This window comes from Silene latifolia, chromosome 1, assembly GCF_048544455.1.
Source record: "Silene latifolia isolate original U9 population chromosome 1, ASM4854445v1, whole genome shotgun sequence".
Classification (NCBI taxonomy): Eukaryota; Viridiplantae; Streptophyta; class Magnoliopsida; order Caryophyllales; family Caryophyllaceae; genus Silene; species Silene latifolia.
In genome coordinates, this window is record NC_133526.1 from 77,025,973 (window position 1) to 77,046,198 (window position 20,226).

The following is a 20,226-nucleotide window of genomic DNA, read 5'->3' on the forward strand; positions in this document are numbered from 1 at the left end:
GAAAATGTAAAAGAATAATTATTCTAAGCAAGAGCTTGTAATGAACATAGAAAATAAGCATGAGCTTTTGCTTGTTCTCAAGGTGCGAATTTAGTTTATTTGATGATATGAGGATGGCAAATTTGTCAAAATGCAAGAGCATGGTGACACTTAGCTTATTTCAGCTTGGCCAGGGGCCGTTTATTTAGTGTCACAAGAGCGACACATGGGTTTTCACGAGGCGCGTGCGTGGTCCTATTCTAGGCATAGTACCGTTTCAATTGGTCGAGGTTTGTGGGGTTTGAAAACTCATTCCCGTCTAGGTCTGTGATTCTAACTGCACCCCCTGGGAGTATTGATTTGACTAGATATGGTCCGGCCCAATTAGGTTTGAATTTTCCCCTTGGGTCGACAGGTAAAAGAGCTCTAACCGATTTGAGTACTAAGTCTCCTTCCTTGATGTTTCTTGGCCTAACCCTTTTGTTGAAAGCTCTTTTGATACGTGCTTGATATGTTTGGACATTGTGTAAGGCGCGTAGCCGACGTTCATCCAGGAGGATGAGTTCTTCATATCTGTCCTTCTTCCAATCGGCTTCAGGGATTTGACTTTCTAGTAGAATACGCAAGGATGGTATTTCTAGCTCGACTGGTTGTACGGCCTCCATGCCGTAGGTCAAATAGAAAGGAGTGGCCCCAGTGGGCGTCCTGACTGATGTACGATACCCCCATAAAGCAAAGGGTATCTTGCTTGGCCAATCTCTATAGTTGTCAGTCATTTTCTTGAGAATTGTGACAACATTCTTGTTTGCCGCCTCTACCGCGCCGTTAGTCTGTGGTCTATAGGGCGAGGAGTGGTGATGCTTAATCTTGTATTTGGCTAGCAACTGCTCTGTTTCGGCTTGGAAGTGTGACCCATTATCGCTAATGATCTCATGTGGGCAACCGTATCGACAGAGGATGTTGTTTTGTATGAATTTGGCCACATTTTTAGCCGTAAGACCAGTGTAGGAAGCCGCTTCTACCCATTTGGTGAAATAGTCAATTGCCACTAGGATGAAATAGTGACCTCCTGTTCCGGCTGGGGTTATCTTTCCGATTATGTCAATTCCCCATGCGGAAAATGGCCAAGGAGATGTCATCGTATAGAGTAATGAAGGAGGGACATGTTGTACATTCCCGAAGATTTGACAATTGTGGCAATGTCTCACGTACTTGATGCAATCAGATTCCATTGTGGTCCAATAATATCCTAAACGTGTGATTTTCTTTGCCATCATGGGCCCACTCATGTGGGGACCGCATTCTCCGTCATGGACTTCTTCCATCACCTTTCGTGCCTGTGAATGATCAAGGCAACGCAGGACTACACCAAGAGGTGTTCTTTTGTAGAATTCTCCTTGCATCAGAACGTATTGGGAAGCTAACAGGCGTATAGCTCGTTGTCCCCTCTTGTCCATATCTGGTGGATAGGTACCATTGAGCTTAAAGTTCAAGATTGCTTGGAACCAGGGTTCCTGTGCGATTTCCTCTTCATCGGTGATTTGGTGGACATAAGCCGGTTCTGACCGTCGTTCAATGCATAAAGGCATGTCCATCATGTGGTCTGGCATATTTATCAAAGATGCAAGTTTCGCAAGAGCGTCTGCAAATTGATTTTCCTCTCGAGGTAGGTGTAAGTAGGTCACGTGATCAAAGAATTGGGCCACTTGGTCTATCCTAGCTTGATAGGGTGCAAGACTTTCACTTCGGATTTTCCAAGATCCTGTAACTTGGTTGATGATCAGTGATGAATCCCCATGTACTCGGAGGTTTTTGATGCCTAAACTTACTGCCGCTTGTAGTCCGATGAGACAAGCTTCATACTCTGCAGCGTTGTTTGTCACCTCGAAGTCGAGTTTGACAGCAATCGGTGTATGCTCACCTTCAGGAGAAATGAGCAACACTCCTATTCCGAATCCTCTTAAGTTTGATGCTCCATCAAAGTATAGATCCCAGGAGTCTACATCTGTTTGAAGTATATCCTCGTCGGGAAATGACCAAGTATCTATGGTTTGTGCGTCGTTGATAGGATTTTCTGCGAAGAATTCGGCGACGGCGCGACCTTTTATGACTTTCAGTGACACATATTTAAGGTCGAATTCTGAGAGCATCAGAGTCCATCTTGCCAGACGTCCGTTGAGGACGGGTTTCTCGAAGAGGTATTTGACTGGATCCATTTTGGAATATATCTTGACGGAATAGCTAAGCATGTAATGACGTAGCTTCTTCGTTGCCCACACAAGAGCGAGGCATGTCTTTTCGAGTTGTGAGTATTTGCATTCATATTCCAAGAACTTCTTACTTAGATAGTAGATGGCTCTTTCTTCACTTCCTACAGTTTGAGCCAGCATAGCACCCATGCCAGTTTCGGTTACTGTGAGATATAAACCAAGAGGTTGATCTCGTTGTGGTGGCATGAGCACTGGTGGTTTAGCCAATATCTCCTTGATTCGGTCAAACGCCTTTTGGCAATCATCATCCCACATGGTGTGGTCTGTTTTCTTGAGTTTCTTGAAGATAGGCTCACAAATCATTGTAAGTTTCGATATGAATCGACTTATATATTGTACCTTTCCTAGGAATCCCCTGACTTCTTTTTCTGTTTGGGGTTGTGGCATTTCGATCAGAGCTTTGATTTTGGAAGGATCTATTTCTATTCCTTTTTGACTAACCACGTATCCCAGGAGTTTGCCAGATGTCACCCCAAACGTGCATTTCTGAGGGTTGAGTCTCATGTTGTACTTTCGTAGCCTTGCAGCGAAGGTTCGCAATATGTCCCTCTCTTTCCTTGGATTTGACGATCATGTCATCTACATATACCTCAACTTCTTTGTGCATCATGTCATGTAAGAGTGTAGTTGCGGTGCGTTGGTATGTAGCTCCGGCGTTGATCAATCCAAACGGCATTACTGTATAGCAATAGGTTCCCCATTGGGTGACGAATGCGGTCTTATGCATATCTTCCATGGCCATCTTGATTTGGTTATAACCTGCATATCCATCCATGAAGGATAGTAATGCGTGGTCTGCAGTATTGTCCACTAATATGTCGATGTGAGGTAGAGGAAAGTCATCTTTTGGACTCGCATTGTTCAAATCCCTAAAGTCAACACAAACACGGATTCTCCCATCCTTTTTGGGTACGGGTACTATGTTAGCTACCCAGTCAGAATACTCGGAAACTTTGATGAACCCGGCTTTGAATTGCTTATCAACTTCTTCTTTAATCTTTAGAGCCCATTCTGTTCTCATTCGTCGAAGCTTCATTTCACGGGTTTGAAACCTGGCTTAATCGAAATCCTATGTTCGGCAATATCCCTGTCGATCCCTGGCATGTCTTTGTAGGACCAAGCGAAAACGTCTTTGAATTCATTTAGGAGGTCTATGAAATCGGCCCTTTCGGTAGAGCTCAAGGTAGTCCCTATCCTAAGTTCTTGGGGTTCTAGTTCGGTTCCTACGTTGATGGGTTCGGTATCTTCTATTACTGGTCCCCCTTCCCCTTCCTGTAATATTTCTTTGGCTACGTAGGGAGGTATTTCGGTCAAGTCTGGGTCTTGGTCATCCTCAGTATCATCATAAACAGAATTGCACTCGAAAGAACACAGAGAGTAAGAAGAACCTGATTTATTCATATTAAGATTTGAGTAAAGTTGAAACAAATGAGCCAACTGATCCATGGTCATGGCGGCAAAGGAACGATAATGGGGCATTTCCCGAACTACCATGACTACTCGAGGCTAAGCTAGGAGAAACAAAGGGAGTGGGGGTGACAACGGGGGTAGATTCTCTAATGACTCCTCTGACTCCGACTCGACTCCGACTCCGACTCCGACTCGAACTCGTCGTCTTCTGGTTCTCCTTTGAACATCTCTCCTTCTCCGGTAGTGAGCTTGAAGAGTCTTCCTTGGTTGTTGGTCCACTTGATTGATTTTCTCCATCCATTCTGTTGCTTTGTGTCGGTTTACGTGATCAACGCGTGGGGTTGAAGCGATCATCCCGAAGTATCATAGTAATGATCTCATCTGCGCGCCCTAATGAATCGGTCCTCTCCAAACAATAGGCTAACAACTTGTTCGTCTAAGCAAGGTGCTTGACGGGTTTTGACGGTAGGAACCGTTTCGGGAGGAATGAAGTAGCAATCGTGAAAGATCTCGATTCCGGCTAGCTTCCTCTCAAGATAATGCCAAGGTTCGGGAAATCCGTGAAAGAGTTCTGAACTTCCTTCTTGAACGAAGTACCCATTTAGAGTGGGGAGATATGGCCTCATTTGGACTCCCACGTGCTTGCGATTTTGGACTTGAGCGAGCATCTCGAGAACTTCTTCTTTTGTGGGTTTATACCCTAGCCCAAGTGGTATCCTTGTCGAGTTACCTTCCTTGTATGGTGCGAAGGTGTTCTTCCGAACTGGGTTTAAAGGCATTCCAGGGAAGTATCCCTGGGATTTGAGTATGTGGTTGACCACCAAGTTGGAGTAGGGATTATAATATAGAGGTGCCAACTCACTTTCTATGACGTTCACGCTTTGGAAGCCCCCAAGTTCGTATATGGGATCCGCAAGGACTTGATTGTTTGATTGTTTCTCGATTATTGCCTTGATGGGTGACGAAGTGATCGTCACTACTTTGCCATTTAGTAGGATCTTGATCTTTTGGTGGAGGGTGGATGTTACCGCTTTGGAAGCATGAATCCAAGGCCTTCCCAAAAGTATATTGAATGACGCTTCGATGTCCACTATTTGGAAGTTAACCTTCCGTTCAATTGGTCCCGTGGCTATGGTTAGGTTAGCAAGTCCAACCACTTTTCGTCGTGTACCGTCATATGCACGTACGCCTTGATTGGTGGGAGTCCAATCCGACTCTTTCATGCCTAGCTTGTATGCCGTTTTGAGGGGTATGACCTTGACCGCGGAGCCATCATCTACTAAAGTCATTGGCACATTCTTCTTTAGAAAAATGACGGTGATGTATAGAGCAAGGTTGTGACTAGCGCCAAAAGGTGGCAAGTCTTCGTCCGAGAAAGTAATAGGATTACTTAGCTTAGGTGATTCTTGGAAGACCAAGTTGACTACATCTTCAGGAGTGGAGTTATGTGCTACATTTAATTTGGCCAAAGCTTGCAGTAAAGCTTGGCGATGTGGAAATGAGCTTGCCACTAGTTGCCAGACTGAAAGATCAGCCTTGGTCTTCTGTAATTGCTTGAGCAAATGATCAGTAGGGTCATCTTCGTTGTCATTTGGTGTGATGACGTTGGTTGGACCGTTTTGAGTAGTGCTTTGGTATGGACGACCCGAACGAGTTAGGTGATCCACATCCTGGTCTTCACCATTTTGGACTATTTCTTTGACTAGGGAGTTTTCAATGAGATACTCGTCCTCGTCATCATCGGCCCAAACCCCATTGACCGCAGCTAGTTCCTTCATTCTCATGATATCATTTTCTAGTCGTATGATTTGATCGACTAGTTTATCGACCACGGCGACTACTTCTTGCATAGTGGCGTTTTGAGAGAAGATCAATGGTACGCGTTCTTTAGGTATTGCATTAGGATTGCGTAAGGTCGTTACCATGTTTTCTAGTTCCCACACTTGTCTATCTACACTCCTTGCCCATGTGATGAAGTCGGAAATGGTAGGGGAGATAGTGGAGTAGAGCTTTTCTTTCTCAATTGCATGAATTTCATTTTCGGTGGGAGAGATGAGGTGTGAGCAATCTAAGGTAGATTCGTCACTTGTAATCACTAGAACTCCAAGAGGATTCTGAGTGTTGTTGGGCTTACCTCCTGGTGGGATTGGAAGTCGACCATCTTCAATCATATCTTGAAGCACGTGTTTCAACTTGTAGCATTTTTCTGTGTCGTGCCCTTTGCCCCTATGGTATTCACAGTAGGAATTCTCATCCCAGAATTTGGACTTCTTTTCGGGTTCGGGAGTAGGTCCAATGGGTTGGAGTTTACCTTGTTTCATTAGCCTTTTTAGAGCGTTGGAGTAAGTATCCCCAAGGTTCGTGAACTTCCTTGGTGGGCTAGTTTTCTTGGATGGCTCGAGAAGGTTAACTTCGTCGGTCTTGCTAGTAGAGCCGTATGAACGACTTGTGGACCCTTGATATCCTCGACCTACCGTTTTGGACAAGAGTCCTTTACGGATGTCATCTTCAATTCGTGTCCCTAGTACGGTTAAGTCCTTGAAAGTCTTGATGTTTTGATATCTCAAATGGTTGGCATATATGGGTTTGAGATTATCCACAAACTTTTCCACAAGGGTGGCCTCATCCGGGCGTTCAACTAGTTGAGTACTAGTCTTCCTCCACCTACTTAGGAAGTCGGTGAATCCTTCTTTGTCATTTTGGTAAGAACCTCTAGAGTACGCATGTTGACTTGGATCTCGGCATTATCCGCATATTGTTTCGAGAATTCGATCGCGGCGTCCTCCCAAGTAGCGACCTTCTTGTGATCTAAAGTGTAGAACCATTGCTTCGGAATGGTGTCAAGAGATGAAGGAAAGATCCTTAAGAACATCTCGGGTTTGATGCCTTTGATAGACATGTAATCCTTGAAGGCGCGGATGTGGTTCAAAGGGTTCTCATGTCCTTTAAACTTAGGGATATCCGTCATGCTAAAGTTAGTTGGCAATTTGGAATTGACGGCTTCATATTTGCGATTGTTTTCCCTATAAATGTCATCTCCTTTAAGGTACATCAATTGCTCCTCTAGGTATTGGAGTCTTTTCTCAGCTGCAGTCGTCCCTATGATAGGATTCTCGTCTTTAGACTCGTCATCGGAAAAACGTAGTACTTCACTTTTGAGGGGAGGCAATCTTCCCTCTACATCAAAGATACGGCCTTCGATGAGCTCAAGGCGGTCATAGGTTTGGTTTTGGGTAATTTGCATTTGGGCTATCGCGGCTAGGATTCGATCATTACTATCTTGAATTTGCTGGAGGTTTGTATCATCACTTGATCCGGGCATCTTGGAAACTGGATAAGAGATCGGCGACGAATCAAAACACGATCGACCATTCTATCACACTTGCTAAAAGAAGAAAAGCTTTGACTCGTGAAGTGGGTGTGTGCCACTTGTGTTGAGTGAATTTTGAAGAAAGACAAGGTCTTTGAAAATGTGTGTCCTAGTCAACTGTAGTGTAGTTGTAGGAGTGGACTCGAAGTGAGGTTTGAAATGGGCTTGTGGCCCGAATTTTGACACGACAAACGGACAAAGTTTTGACCGGATTTTGCGCTAATTAAAGGCCTATTTCGAAATTCTTGTTTGAAAATAAGGATTTTGATTTTTTTAAAAATTCGTCATGGTTTTGTTTAGAAGTGGTGATCACGTAAGGTTTACACATTTATACAAGCATTATAACGGGATGCTGAGTGCATTTAAAAGGGTTTTGGTTTAAAGGGTGGGTTGCCATACCGAACCATCAAACCCGAAGTCTGTGGAGAGGCTCGTGCCAAACAAGAGTAAGGCCGATTCCTAGTCCATTTCCTCAAGTAGTGAAGGCCCTTGATACAAACAAGAGTAAGCATCAAGGTATGGATGACGTCAATCGCTATCCATCCTTAGGCCCAAATAAGAATTAGGACCGTTTAGACGGGACGATTGGTCGAATGGGTTGGGTTGGGCCTAGGAAGGCCGAATTAAACGGTCTAGGAAGACCGAGTTATGAAAACCGACAATTGTCTTGTACAAACTTATTCCCTAACCTTGTTCAAGTTTCACCCTAGCTACACGTAAGTGTATTATCCCAATGAGTCGCCAAACCGTGACAGACGGGCCGCCCACGGGGCGCTTTGGCGAGAAACGAAGACAAGCGTTTGCATTTTGTATGGAGTCGCCACCAATTTTTATGGGAAATTGGAACCGTTCGAATACCTCGTGTCATGTCAAGACACAAAGTAGTGACATGAACACTAAGCAATCGTTACCCTTAGCATTCTATGTCTAGAATGACTCTCGTGGATGCCAATGAACACGGGTGCTCACGGAGATCTGGAGTAAGGGGTGAGGGTACGTATTAGGAAGCTCTTTTGATCGAACACCTAATCCCGCCCGCCTCGATAGCGGCCTCTACTAATGATTAGGGAAGTTTATTCGTACTCGATATATCGCCGGCTATATGCATGCAATGCAACATCCAAGTTTTAATCCTAACATGTGAAGATTAGACTAAGTCGGTGAACAACTAATTAGCATACAATTGGGTCGAAGTTGGAGTTAATATTGATTTACATGTGAAAACATACAAACAATATGAAATACAATAACGATAAATTACAATAATGAAAATTACAATAATTACAATGGAATAGGCGATTTATGTCGAAAATACCTTTAAAACGGATAATTTGATAAAAAGGATAAACAAATAAATTAATGAAATAAACGAACAAGAATTAGCGATATTATGGATATTAGTTAGTTAATACGAACTAATTAAACTACGTCAAGCGTAAACGGAGTTCGGGACGAACTCATCCGAACAGAGCGCGGCAGATCGCGCCCTGAAGAGGCGCAGCGATTCTTGCGTCTTCTCCAAGGGTGAGTTCGTTGTAGTTTTAACGCAAGTCGTTAATGTCAATTGATGAATTTAATGATTGATTGATAATATTTACTCGGATGAAAGTGATTAACAGATTAATTACATGTGAATGATGGTCATAAAAGCGATAAACATGAATGATACGGATCAAACGAATTAATTACATGATGGAGCGATGTTAATGAATGAGTCCTCTGTTGAAATCAATTAACTAGTCTAAACATGATGAATGTACAACGAACATACGACGAATATACGACAAACGAAAACTATATCAATGACGAATCCCAGAAACACAATATGGACAAATTGAATCTCTAAAATCCGGGTTTGAATTTAATGACGAAAACCCGTAAATATGGATTATTTAGGATTTAAGTCGGACTTATGATGATTAAAACATATTAATGAATGATGAATTATATGATACAATATACATGTGAATTATCAGCGATGTTTATGACGAAGAATTGACGAAAACAAAAAAGAACGAATAAAACAAGACGAAATTACAGAGGACGAAGAAGAAGAAAAGAAGCAGGAACTGCGGCAGCCTCACGAAGAGGCGCAGCAGGAACTGCGCTCCTTCAAGAGGCGCGGCGATTCTTTGCGTCTTTTCTCGACGTCTGTCTCATCGGAAATCCGCAAAAACAGAGTTTTAAAGACGGTTTTAGAAATCGGTTTTAATCGGTATTTTCGACGTAAACCTTACAATTGATGATACAATAAAATACAATAAATAAAAGAGGAATTACACCCTCAGACTTACATGTTGACGAAACGAGAAGGAACTAAGATATCGACTAGTGATGCTCGACGCGAATGCAAAGAGAGTGCCCTCGTAAGAGGAAAACGATTGAGACAAATTGATTAATTAGATTGATTATTGTGCAGTTGGTCTAATTGGTCGGTCATGCAACGGAGAGGCTGGTACCCGGAAGGATCCGAGCTTACGTGGTCGAAAGTTCAAGCACGTAGGCGCCAATTAGTAAGAACAAAGTCTAGAATGCAAAGGGAGAAGAGAAGGGCGGACACTCGCGTGAGAAATATGAGGAACGAAGGCTCCTATTTATACTAATCACGTGAAGGAATAGGGTTTCGGAGACTCTTTGGAAGTGAATCTCGGAAAGATATAAAAAAGATACGTAAATCATGCAAAGAAGGGCCTGGGAAGAGGCGCAGCACCTGCTGCGTCTATTCCCAGGAGGTTTCCTCCTGCTGAAGAAAGATTTCCGCGTTTGAGTTATGGTAGGACGGAAATAATTCGATTATCTTATGAATATTTAATATGAATATTACGGGATATTATTTGCCAAAAGATAAAACTTGTAAAATATGGAATAGAAATATCCGGAACATTCCAGAACATTCCGACTCGGGATTTAACAGTTATCAGAAAATGGAGACGGTTTTTGACCCGGACTCCGAATGTACTCTAATTACCGCCAAAACGACCGTATCAGGACGTAGATGACAACTATGAGGTCGACATTAATATTTGAGCAATCACTTGACGATAATCTTACGAACTGTCACAAATCGTTCCGCGTATCAAACATGCGGCCCAATCATCACCGGGTGGATTGCGGGAGGTGCAGAAACGAGGTGTCTACAGGTTCTAGTTCGGTTCCTACATTGATGGGTTCGGTGTTCTCTATTACTGGTCCCCCTTCCCCCTCTTGTAGTATTTCCTTGGCTATGTAGGGAGGTATCTCAATTGAGTCTGGGTCTGGGTCATCCTCAGTATCATCGTAAACAGAATTGCATTCAAGATAACACAAAGAGTAAGCAGAACCTGATTTATTCATATTAAAGTTTGAGAAAAGTTGAAACAAAGAAGCCATCTGATCTGTGGTTAGCGGCGGTAAAGGGACAGTTGTTGGGACATTTCCCGAACTACTGTTACTATTTGAGGCTTAGTTAGGAGAAACAAAGGGAATGGGGGTGACGACAGGAGGAGACTCCTTAGTAACTTCTCTAGACTCCGACTCTGACTCCGACTCTGACTCTGACTCGAATTCATCGTCTTCTGGTTCTCCCTTGAACATCTCTCCTTCTCCAGTGGTGAGCTTGAAGAGTCTTCCTTGATTGTTGGTCCACTTGATTGATTTTCTCCATCCTTTCTGCTGGTTCGCGTTTGTTTCTGTGATTAACGCGGTAGGGTTGAAGTGATCGTCTTGAAGTATCATGGTAATGATCTCATCCTGCGTGGCTCTAACAAATCGATCTTCTCCAAATAGTAGACTAACAGCTTGTTCGTCTAAGCAAGGTGCTTGACGAGCCTTGACGGTAGGAACCATTTCTGGAGGAATGAAGTAGCAATCGTGAAAGATCTCAATTCCGGCTAGCTCCCTTCCGAGGTAGTGCCAAGGTTCGGGAAATCCGTGAAAGAGTTCTTGACTTCCTTCCCTAACAAAGTATCCATTTAGGGTAGGGAGATATGGTCGCATTTGGACTCCCACGTGCTTACGGCTTTGAACTTGAGCGAGCATCTCGAGAACTTCCTCTTTAGTGGGTTTGTATACTAGACCAAGTGGTATTCTTTTTGAGTTGCCTTCCTTGTAGGGTGTGAAGGTGTTTCTTTGGGCAGGGTTCAAAGGCATTCCCGTGAAGTATCCCTGGGATTTGAGTATGAAGTTGACCACCAAGTTGGAGTAGGGATCGTAGTATAGGGGTGCCAACTCACTTTCTATGACACTTATGCTTTGAAAGCCCCCAAGTTCATATACTGGATCCGCAAGGACTTGATTATTTGACTTCTTTTCGAATATTGCCTTGATGGGCGACGAAGTGATCGTCACCACTTTGCCATTTAGTGGGATTTTGATCTTTTGGTGAAGGGTGGACGTTACCGCTTTGGAAGCGTGAATCCAAGGTCTTCCCAGAAGTATGTTGAAGGAAGCTTCAATGTCCACTATTTGGAAGTTAACCTTTCGCTCAATTGGCCCTGTGGCTATTGTTTGGTTAACGAGTCCTACTACCTTTCGTCGTGTACCATCATATGCGCGGACACCTTGATTGGTAGGGGTCCAATCCGACTCTTTCATGCCTAGTTTGTATGCCGTTTTCAAGGGTATGACGTTGACCGCGGAGCCATCATCCACCAAGGTCATTGGCACATTCTTCGTTAAGCAAACGACAGTGATGTAAAGAGCCAAGTTGTGACTAGCGCCGAAGGGCGGCAAATCTTCATCTGAGAAAGTAATAGGATTACTTAGCTTTGGTGATTCTTGGAAGACCAAGTTGACTACATCGTCGGGTGTGGAGTTATGTGCTACATTTAGTTTAGCCAAAGCTTGCAGTAAAGCTTGGCGATGTGGGAATGAGCTTGATACTAGTTGCCAGACTGAAAGATCAGCCTTTGTCTTCTGTAATTGCTTTAGCAAATGATCAGTAGAGTCATCTTCGTTGTCATTTGGTGCGATAACATTGGTTGGACCATTTTGAGTAGTATTTTGATATGGACGTCCCGAACGAGTTAGGTGGTCTACATCTTGGTCTTTACCATTTTGGACTATTTTCTTGACTAGGGAGTGTTCAATGAGGTACTCGTCTTCGTCATCATCGGCCCATACTCCATTGACTGTAGCTAGTTCCCTTATTCTCATGATCTTGTCCTCTAATTGTGTAATTTGGTCGATTAGTTTATCAACCACGGCGACTACTTCTTGCATAGTAGCATTTTGGGAGAAAATTAGTGGCGCATGTTCTTTAGGTGTTGCATTGGGGTCATGTAAAGTTGTCACCACATTTTCCAATTCCGAAGCTTGTCTATCCACGCTCCTTGCCCATGCGATGAAGTCGGTAATGGTAGGGGAAATGGTAGAGTAGAACCCTTCATTCTCGATCGCGTGGATCTCATCTTCGACTGGAGAAATGAGATGTGAACAATCTAAGGTAGATTCTTCACTCGTGATCACTAGAATTCCAAGAGGATTCTGAGTGTTGTTGGGCTTACCTCCCGGTGGTATTGGTAGTCGGCCATCCTCAATCATGTCTTGAAGCACATTTTTCAATTTGTAGCATTTTTCTGTGTCATGTCCCTTACCCCTATGATATTCGCAGTATGAATTCTCGTCCCAGAACTTGGATTTCTTTTCCGGTTCGGGTGTAGGTTCTATGGGTTGGAGTTTGCCTTGTTTCATTAACCTTTTTAGAGCATTGGAGTAAGTGTCCGCAAGATTTGTAAATTTCCTCGGTGGGGTACTCTTCTTGGATGGCTCGAGGAGGTTAACTTCATCGGTCTTGATAGTGGAGCCTTAAGAACGACTTGTTGAGCCTTGATATCCTCGGCCTACCGTTTTGGACAGGAGCCCTTTACGGATGTCATCTTCGATCCTTGTTCCTAGTACGGTTAAGTTTTTGAAAGTTTTGATGTTTTGGTACCTCAAATGACTCGCATAGATGGGTTTTAGGTTGTCCACGAACTTTTCCACGAGGGTAGCTTCGTCTGGGCGTTCAACTAGTTGGGTACTAGTCTTCCTCCACCTACTTAGGAAGTCGGTGAAACTTTCTTTGTCATTTTGGGTAAGAACCTCTAAAGTGCGCATGTTAACTTGGATCTCAGCATTATCCGCATATTGCTTAGCAAACTCGATCGCGGCATCTTCCCAAGTAGCGATCTTCTTATGTTCTAGAGAGTAGAACCATTGCTTTGGGATGGTGTCAAGAGATGAAGGAAAGATCCTTAAGAACATCTCGGGTTTGATGCCTTTGATAGACATGTAGTCCTTGAAAGCACGGATGTGATTCAAAGGGTTTTCGTGCCCCTTGAATCTAGGGATATTTGTCATGTTGAAGTTGGTTGGCAACTTGGAACTCACGGCCTCATACTTACGGTTATTTTCTCTATAAATGTCATCCCCTTTGAGATACATCAATTGTTCCTCCAAGTATTGGAGTCGTTTCTCAGCTGCAGTCATTCCTATGGAAGGGTTTTCTTCCCCAAAGTCGTTCACAAAGCCATCATCTACTTCACTTTCCCGAGGAGGCAACCTCATTTCTACGGTATAAATTCGGCCTTCGATTGTATCGAGGCGGTCGTGCACTTGATCTTGAGTAACTTGGAGGCGAGCTAGCGCGGTTAGGATTTGATCATTACCATTCTGGGGTTGGTCGGTGCTTACGTCGCTTGTTTCAGGCATCTTGGAAACTAGATAAGAGATCGACGATGAATCAAAACATGATCGACCATTCTAACACACTTACTAAGAGAGAAATGTTTTGACTTATGAAGTGGGTGTGTGCCACTTGTGTCGAGTGAGTTTTGAAGAAATGACGAAGTTTGAAAATGTGGGTCCTAGTCAACTGTAGTGTAGTTGTAGGAGTGGACTCGAAGTGAGGTTTTGAAATGGGCTTGGGCCCGGAATTTTGACTCGACAAATGGACAGAGTTTTGACTTGGTTTTGCGCTAATCATTGGCTTTTTCGAAATTTACATTTTAAAGGGATTTTGATTTTACAAAAATCGTCATGGATTCGTTTTGAAATACTGATCACGTAAGGTACAAACATTTATACAAGCATTATAACGGGATGCTGAGTGCATTTAAAAGGGTTTTGGTTTAAAGGGTGAGTTGCCATACCGAACAATCAAACCCGAAGTCTGTGGAGAGGCTCGTACCAAACAAGAGTAAGGCCGATTCCTAGTCCATTTCCTCAAGTAGTGAAAGTCTTTGATACAAACAAGAGTAAGTACCATGGTATGGATGACGTCAATCGCTATCCATCCTTAGGCCCAAATAAGAATTAGGACCGTTTAGACGGGACGATTGGTCGAATGGGTTGGGTTGGGCCTAGGAAGGCCGAATGAAACGATCTAGGAAGACCGAGTTATGAAAACCGACAATTGTCTTGTACAAACTATTCCCTAACCTTGTTCAAGTTTCACCCTTTTGGCTACACGTAAGTGTATTATCCCCAGCAGAGTCGCCAAACTGTGGACAATGGGCCCACGGGGGCGCTTGGGAAACAAGCGTTTGCATTTGTGGAGTCGCCACCAATTTATTGTGGAAAATTGGAAACCGTTCGAATACCTCATGCCATGTCAAGACACAAAGTAGTGACATGAACACCAAGAACTCATTACCCTTAGCATTCTATGTCTAGAATGACTCTCGTGGATGCCAATGAACACGGATGTTCACAGAGATCTGGAGTAAGGGGTGAGGGTACGTATTAGGAAGCTCTTTTGATCGAACACCTAATCCCGCCCGCCTCGATAGCGGCCTCTACTAATGATTAGGGAAATTATTTATACTCGATATATTGTCGATTATATGCATGCAATGCAACATCCAACGTTTTAATCCTAACATGTGAAGAATTAGACTAAGTCGGTGAACACGTAATTTGTCATACAATTGAGTCGAAGTAGAAATTTAGATTCAATTACATGTGAAGGCATACAAACAATGCGATAAAAGAAATACAATAATACAAAAATGAAGATTACAATAATTACATCGGTTTCATTAATTTATGTCGAAAATACATTCAAAACGGATAACTTGAGAAAAAGAAATAAACAAACGAATTAACGAACAGATTAATGATGATAATACGAATGACAATTAATTAAATATGTAAACTAATTAAACTAGGTCAAGGCAGAACGGAAGTTCGAGAGACAAGTCAACTCTGAACAGTAGCAGCAGAGCCGCCCTGAAGAGGCGCGGCGATTCTTTGCGTCTGTTCAAGGTCGAGTTCTGGTCGTGAAGCCGAACGCAAATCGTTAGTATTCGTGGGTGAATTTAATGATTGATTATGATATTCGACTCGGATGAAAGTGATTTAATACATTAATTACATGTGAATGAGTCATAAAAACGATAAAACATGGATGAAACGAATGTAAACGAATTAATTACATGAATGAAAGATTGATTAGTGACATGAGTGAACTAAATAGGTTAAATATGACGAATGAATGAACTAATGACGGATAAACAGATGGGAATATATCAAAGATCGAATTCCATAAACTCAATATGAATGAATCGAATTTCTACAACCCGGTTTTGACTTTAATGACGAAAACCCGCAAATATTGGTTATAAGGGATTTAAGTCGGGATTTAATGGTGAATTATATACTAACAGTGATTAATAATATGCAAAACTATTATGTGAACGAAACAAGAACAAACAATGACGAAAGAAAACAAAGAACGAAACTAACAGAGGACGAAGGAAGAAGAAGAGAAGCAGGAACGGCGGCAACCTCAGGAAGAGGCGCAACAGTTGCTGCGTCCCTTCTCGACGCCTGTCTTCTGTTAATCCGTAAAAAAGGATTTAAACAAAGGGTTTTAGAAATCGGTTTTAATTGTATTTTCGACATAAATCTTACATGATGATTACAAAAAGTAAATAACAATAAATAAAGAAGGATTTACACCCTCAGACTTACATGTTTGACGAAACGAGATGAACTAAGTTTACGATTAGTGATGCTCGACTCGAATGTAACGAAAGTGCCCTCTAAGAGGAAAACGATTAAGATTGATTAAAGTTGATTATGGTGTAGTTGGTCAAATTGGTCGGTCATGCAAAACGAGGCTGGTACTCAGAAAGATCCGAGCTTACGTGGTCGAAAGCTCAAGCACGTAGACACCAAAAAGTAAGAACGTGGTCTAGAATGCAAAGGGAGAAGAGAAGGGCGGACACTCGTGTGAGAAATATGAGGAGCGAAGGCTCCTATTTATACTAATCACGTGAAGGAATTAGGGTTTTCAGAGAAACTTTGGAAGTGAATCTCGGAAAGATATGAAAAGATACGAAAAATACGCAAAAAAGGACTTGGGAAGAGGCGCAGCAGTCACTCCGTCTCTTGGAAGAGGCGCAGCAGCTGCTGCGTCTGTTCCTAGGTGGTTTCCTCCTGCGGAAGAAAGGTTTCCGTGTTTAATTTATGAAATAACGGATTAATCTTATTTTCCTTAATATTTTGTATGAATATTACGGGAAATTCTTTACCAAATATTAAAAGATTGTAAAATATGGAATAGAAATATCCGGAACAATACAGAACATTCTGACTCGGGATTTTAGCGGTTATCAGAAAATGAAAACGGTTTTAGGCCCAGACTCCAAATGTACTCTAATTACTGTCAAAACGACCGTATCGGCGCGTAGATGACAATTAAGAGGTAGACACCAGTGTTTGAGCAATCACTTGACGATAAACTTGCGAACTGTCACAAATCGTTCCGCGTACCAAACATGCGGCCCAATCATCACCGGGTGGTTTGCGGGAGGTGCAGAAATGAGGTATCTACACATGGCCTAAGAAACTCCTTACACTCTTCAGATTTACCGGTGGGGGTAGTTGCTCAATAACTTGGACCTTAGCACGGTCCACTTCAATTCCTCTTTCCGAGACAATATGACCAAGCACCACTCCTTCATTCACCATGAAGTGGCACTTTTCCCAATTCAACACTAAGTCAACTTCTTCACAAAGCTTCAACACTTTAGACAAGTTAGCCAAAAATGCATCAAAAGAAGAACCATAGACACTAAAGTCATCCATAAACACCTCCATGATAGACTCGATAAAATCGGAAAAGATGCTTATCATGCAACATTGGAAAGTGGCGGGGGCATTACAAAGACCGAAAGGCATTCTACGGTAAGCAAATGTACCATGGGGACATGTAAATGTGGTCTTCTCTTGGTCATCCGGGTGAATGGGTATTTGAAAGAACCCGGAATAACCATCTAGATAGCAAAAATACTTGTGACATGCCAACCGCTCCAACATTTGGTCAATAGAAGGCAAAGGGTAGTGGTCTTTCTTGGTGGCTAAATTTAGCCTCCTATAGTCAATGCACATTCTCCAACCCGTCACAATTCTAGTTGGAATTAGTTCATTTTTATCATTTTTGACTACGGTGGTTCCCCCTTTCTTAGGAACCACTTGGACTGGACTCACCCATTTAGAATCGGAAATTGCATAAATAATTCCCGCATCCAACAATTTAAGCACTTCCTTTTTGACCACTTCTTGCATGTTAGAATTTAGTCGTCTTTGACCTTGGACACATAGTTTATGATCTTCCTCAAGATTAATTCGATGCATGCAAAATTCGGGGCTTATGCCTTTTAAATCGTAAAGTTTGTATCCAATGGCTTTCTTGTGAGACCTTAAGACATCAAGCAATTTAGACAATTGACTCTCATCCAATTTAGCACTAACAATTACCGGACACATCTCCTCATCATCTAGAAAATCATACCTCAAATTGGAAGAAAGGGGCTTAAGTTCGGGTTTTTTTACCTCAAGATCTTGAGGTGTAGCAACCAAACCTATAAAGTGGGAGCTTTCCTCTAATGATAGCTCTTCTCCATCAAATTCTTGCTCCAAAGCATCAATATCCTCATTTCCAATCTCATCATCACCTGCAAATGATTCCAATAACAAGAGTGCCTCCAAGGGATCTTTAGATAAAGATCGAGGTGTAGAGTCTTCTATAACAATGTCAACAACATCCAAAATGTCAATAGAATAACAAGACTCTTCTATCATGGGACTCTTCATGGCACTATTCAAATTATATGTGACCTTATCGTCACCTACTTCCAATATAATTTTACCATTCTTGACATCAATTAACGCACCCGCGGTATGTAGAAAGGGTCTTTCCACAATGATTGGGATTGGGGCATCTTCGGCCATGTCAAGAACAATAAAATCCACCGGAATGAAAAACTTACCAACCTTAACGGGAACATCCTCCAAAACTCCCAAAGGGCGTTTTATAGAACGGACCGCCATTTACAATGTGACACTAGTACATTTTAAGACTCCCATATTAAGCTTAGCACAAATAGAGTAAGGTATTACACTCACACTAGCACCGAAATCACATAAAGTTTTATCAATTTGGTTGGTGCCAATTGTGCATGGAATAGAAAAGGTACCGGGATCTTTTAACTTAGGAGGGGACTTGCTTTGAAAAAGAGCACTCACCTCGGCGGTGAGAGCTATTGTTTTAACTTCGTCAAAAGTCCTCTTCTTAGTTAAAATGTCTTTCATGAACTTAGTGTAAGATGGAATTTGAGTGATTAATTCGGTAAAGGGAACGGTTACCTGGAGATTCTTCACAACTTCCATGAATTTACCGAATTGAGAATTCTTTTGATGCTTTGCCAATCTATGAGGGAATGACACTTTGACTTTTTCCGGCACTTTTGCTTCAACATCTTTTTTTGGAGGAGCATCCTCCACATCTTTGACTTTTTCAACAACAAGTGGATCATCCACCTTCTTTGGAACATCTTCACTTTCTTTACCTTTTGGATAAATCTCCAACTCAACAAGTACCTCCTCATCTTATTTGGGCATGGATGGCCCATCATATTTCGTACAACTTCTTAAGAAGATAGCATTAAGGGTAGCATGTGGTTGCTCACCTTGAGGGGGTAGTTGACCCGTTTTCCTTCAAGAGCTAGATGAGGCTAGTTGAGCCATTTGTTGCTCCAACATCTTGATCGCGACATTTTGAGCTTGCTCATTCTTTTGAATTTGAGCCAATAATTCCTTTTGCATTTGGACTATCAAGCCCTCAGGCTTACCTCCTCCTTGGTTGTTTTGTTGGCATTTTGTGGTGGGGGTTGATTTTGTTGGTGGTTGTGTTGTGGGGGCCTTTGTTGATTTTGATAACCCGGTGGAGGATTATACTTTTGTTGTTGAGGGACATAGGCATTTTGTTGTGGTGAGGGGTTGAGGTTGAGGATTAAGCACATTGTTGCTTCTATAAGACATATTCGGGTGAAATCTTAAATTCAGGTTATATGTATTGGAAAATGTACCCGGTGGATAAGAAGTTTGTCTCAAAGCTTGAAAAGCATTTACCTCTTCAATAGGAGCTTGGCAATGAGCGGTGTAATGACCTGCACCTCCGCAACCATCACAAACAATGATTTGACTTGTAGAAGACACGACATTGAGTTGTTGAAGGGAATCTCTAGCATCTCTTTCCGCCAATTGTTGTTGAAGTAAGGCAATTTGAGCTAGCAAGACGGAATTGTCGGAGGATTCTTCTTTACCTTTGAGTGGCACACTTCGGGAATTGACATATTGTGCATCATGGACCGCCATAGATTCGATTTTGGCATGAGCAATATCGGTGTCAATTTGATCAAACCGCCCATTGTTGGCGGAATCAAGAATCCTTCGGGACTCGGCACAACATCCATTGTAGAATGTTATAGCTAGAAACCAATCATCTAGCCCATGATATGGGCATTGCCTTTCTAGCTCTTTGTACCTCTCCCAAGCTTCATATAAGCTCTCAAGAGCTTGTTGACGGAATCCGGTGATTTGGCTCCTCAAAGTTTGAGTTTTCTCCGGTGGAAAAAACTTTTGGTAGAAAGCAAGAGCCAATGTCTCCCAATTGGTGATTCCCATGGCGGTGCGGTCAAGGCTATTTTGCCAAAGCTTGGCCTTGTCCTTCAAAGAGAAAGGGAAAAGTATTTCCCTTGTTTGGGCTTGAGTGACGCCCGTTTGACGGATCATGGAGCAAAAATCGCAGAAATTTTGCACATGCAAATTGGGATCCTCCAAAGGACTTCCCCCAAATTGCTTCCTCTCCACAAGGCTAATGAAAGCCGGTTTGATCTTGAAGTCCGGCGCGGTAATTTGAGTAGTTGTGATACCGGCCGGAAGCATGGCCGC

At 42.6% G+C, this 20,226-nt stretch overlaps 1 non-coding gene across 1 annotated transcript; it reads left to right on the forward strand.

Moving 5' to 3' along the window:
• The first annotated feature begins 19,780 nt into the window (after nt 1-19,780).
• LOC141619715 (small nucleolar RNA R71) lies at nt 19,781-19,887 on the forward strand. The gene has a single exon (XR_012531789.1). It is a non-coding gene; the product is annotated as a small nucleolar RNA R71 (small nucleolar RNA).
• Nucleotides 19,888-20,226: the final 339 nt, after the last annotated feature.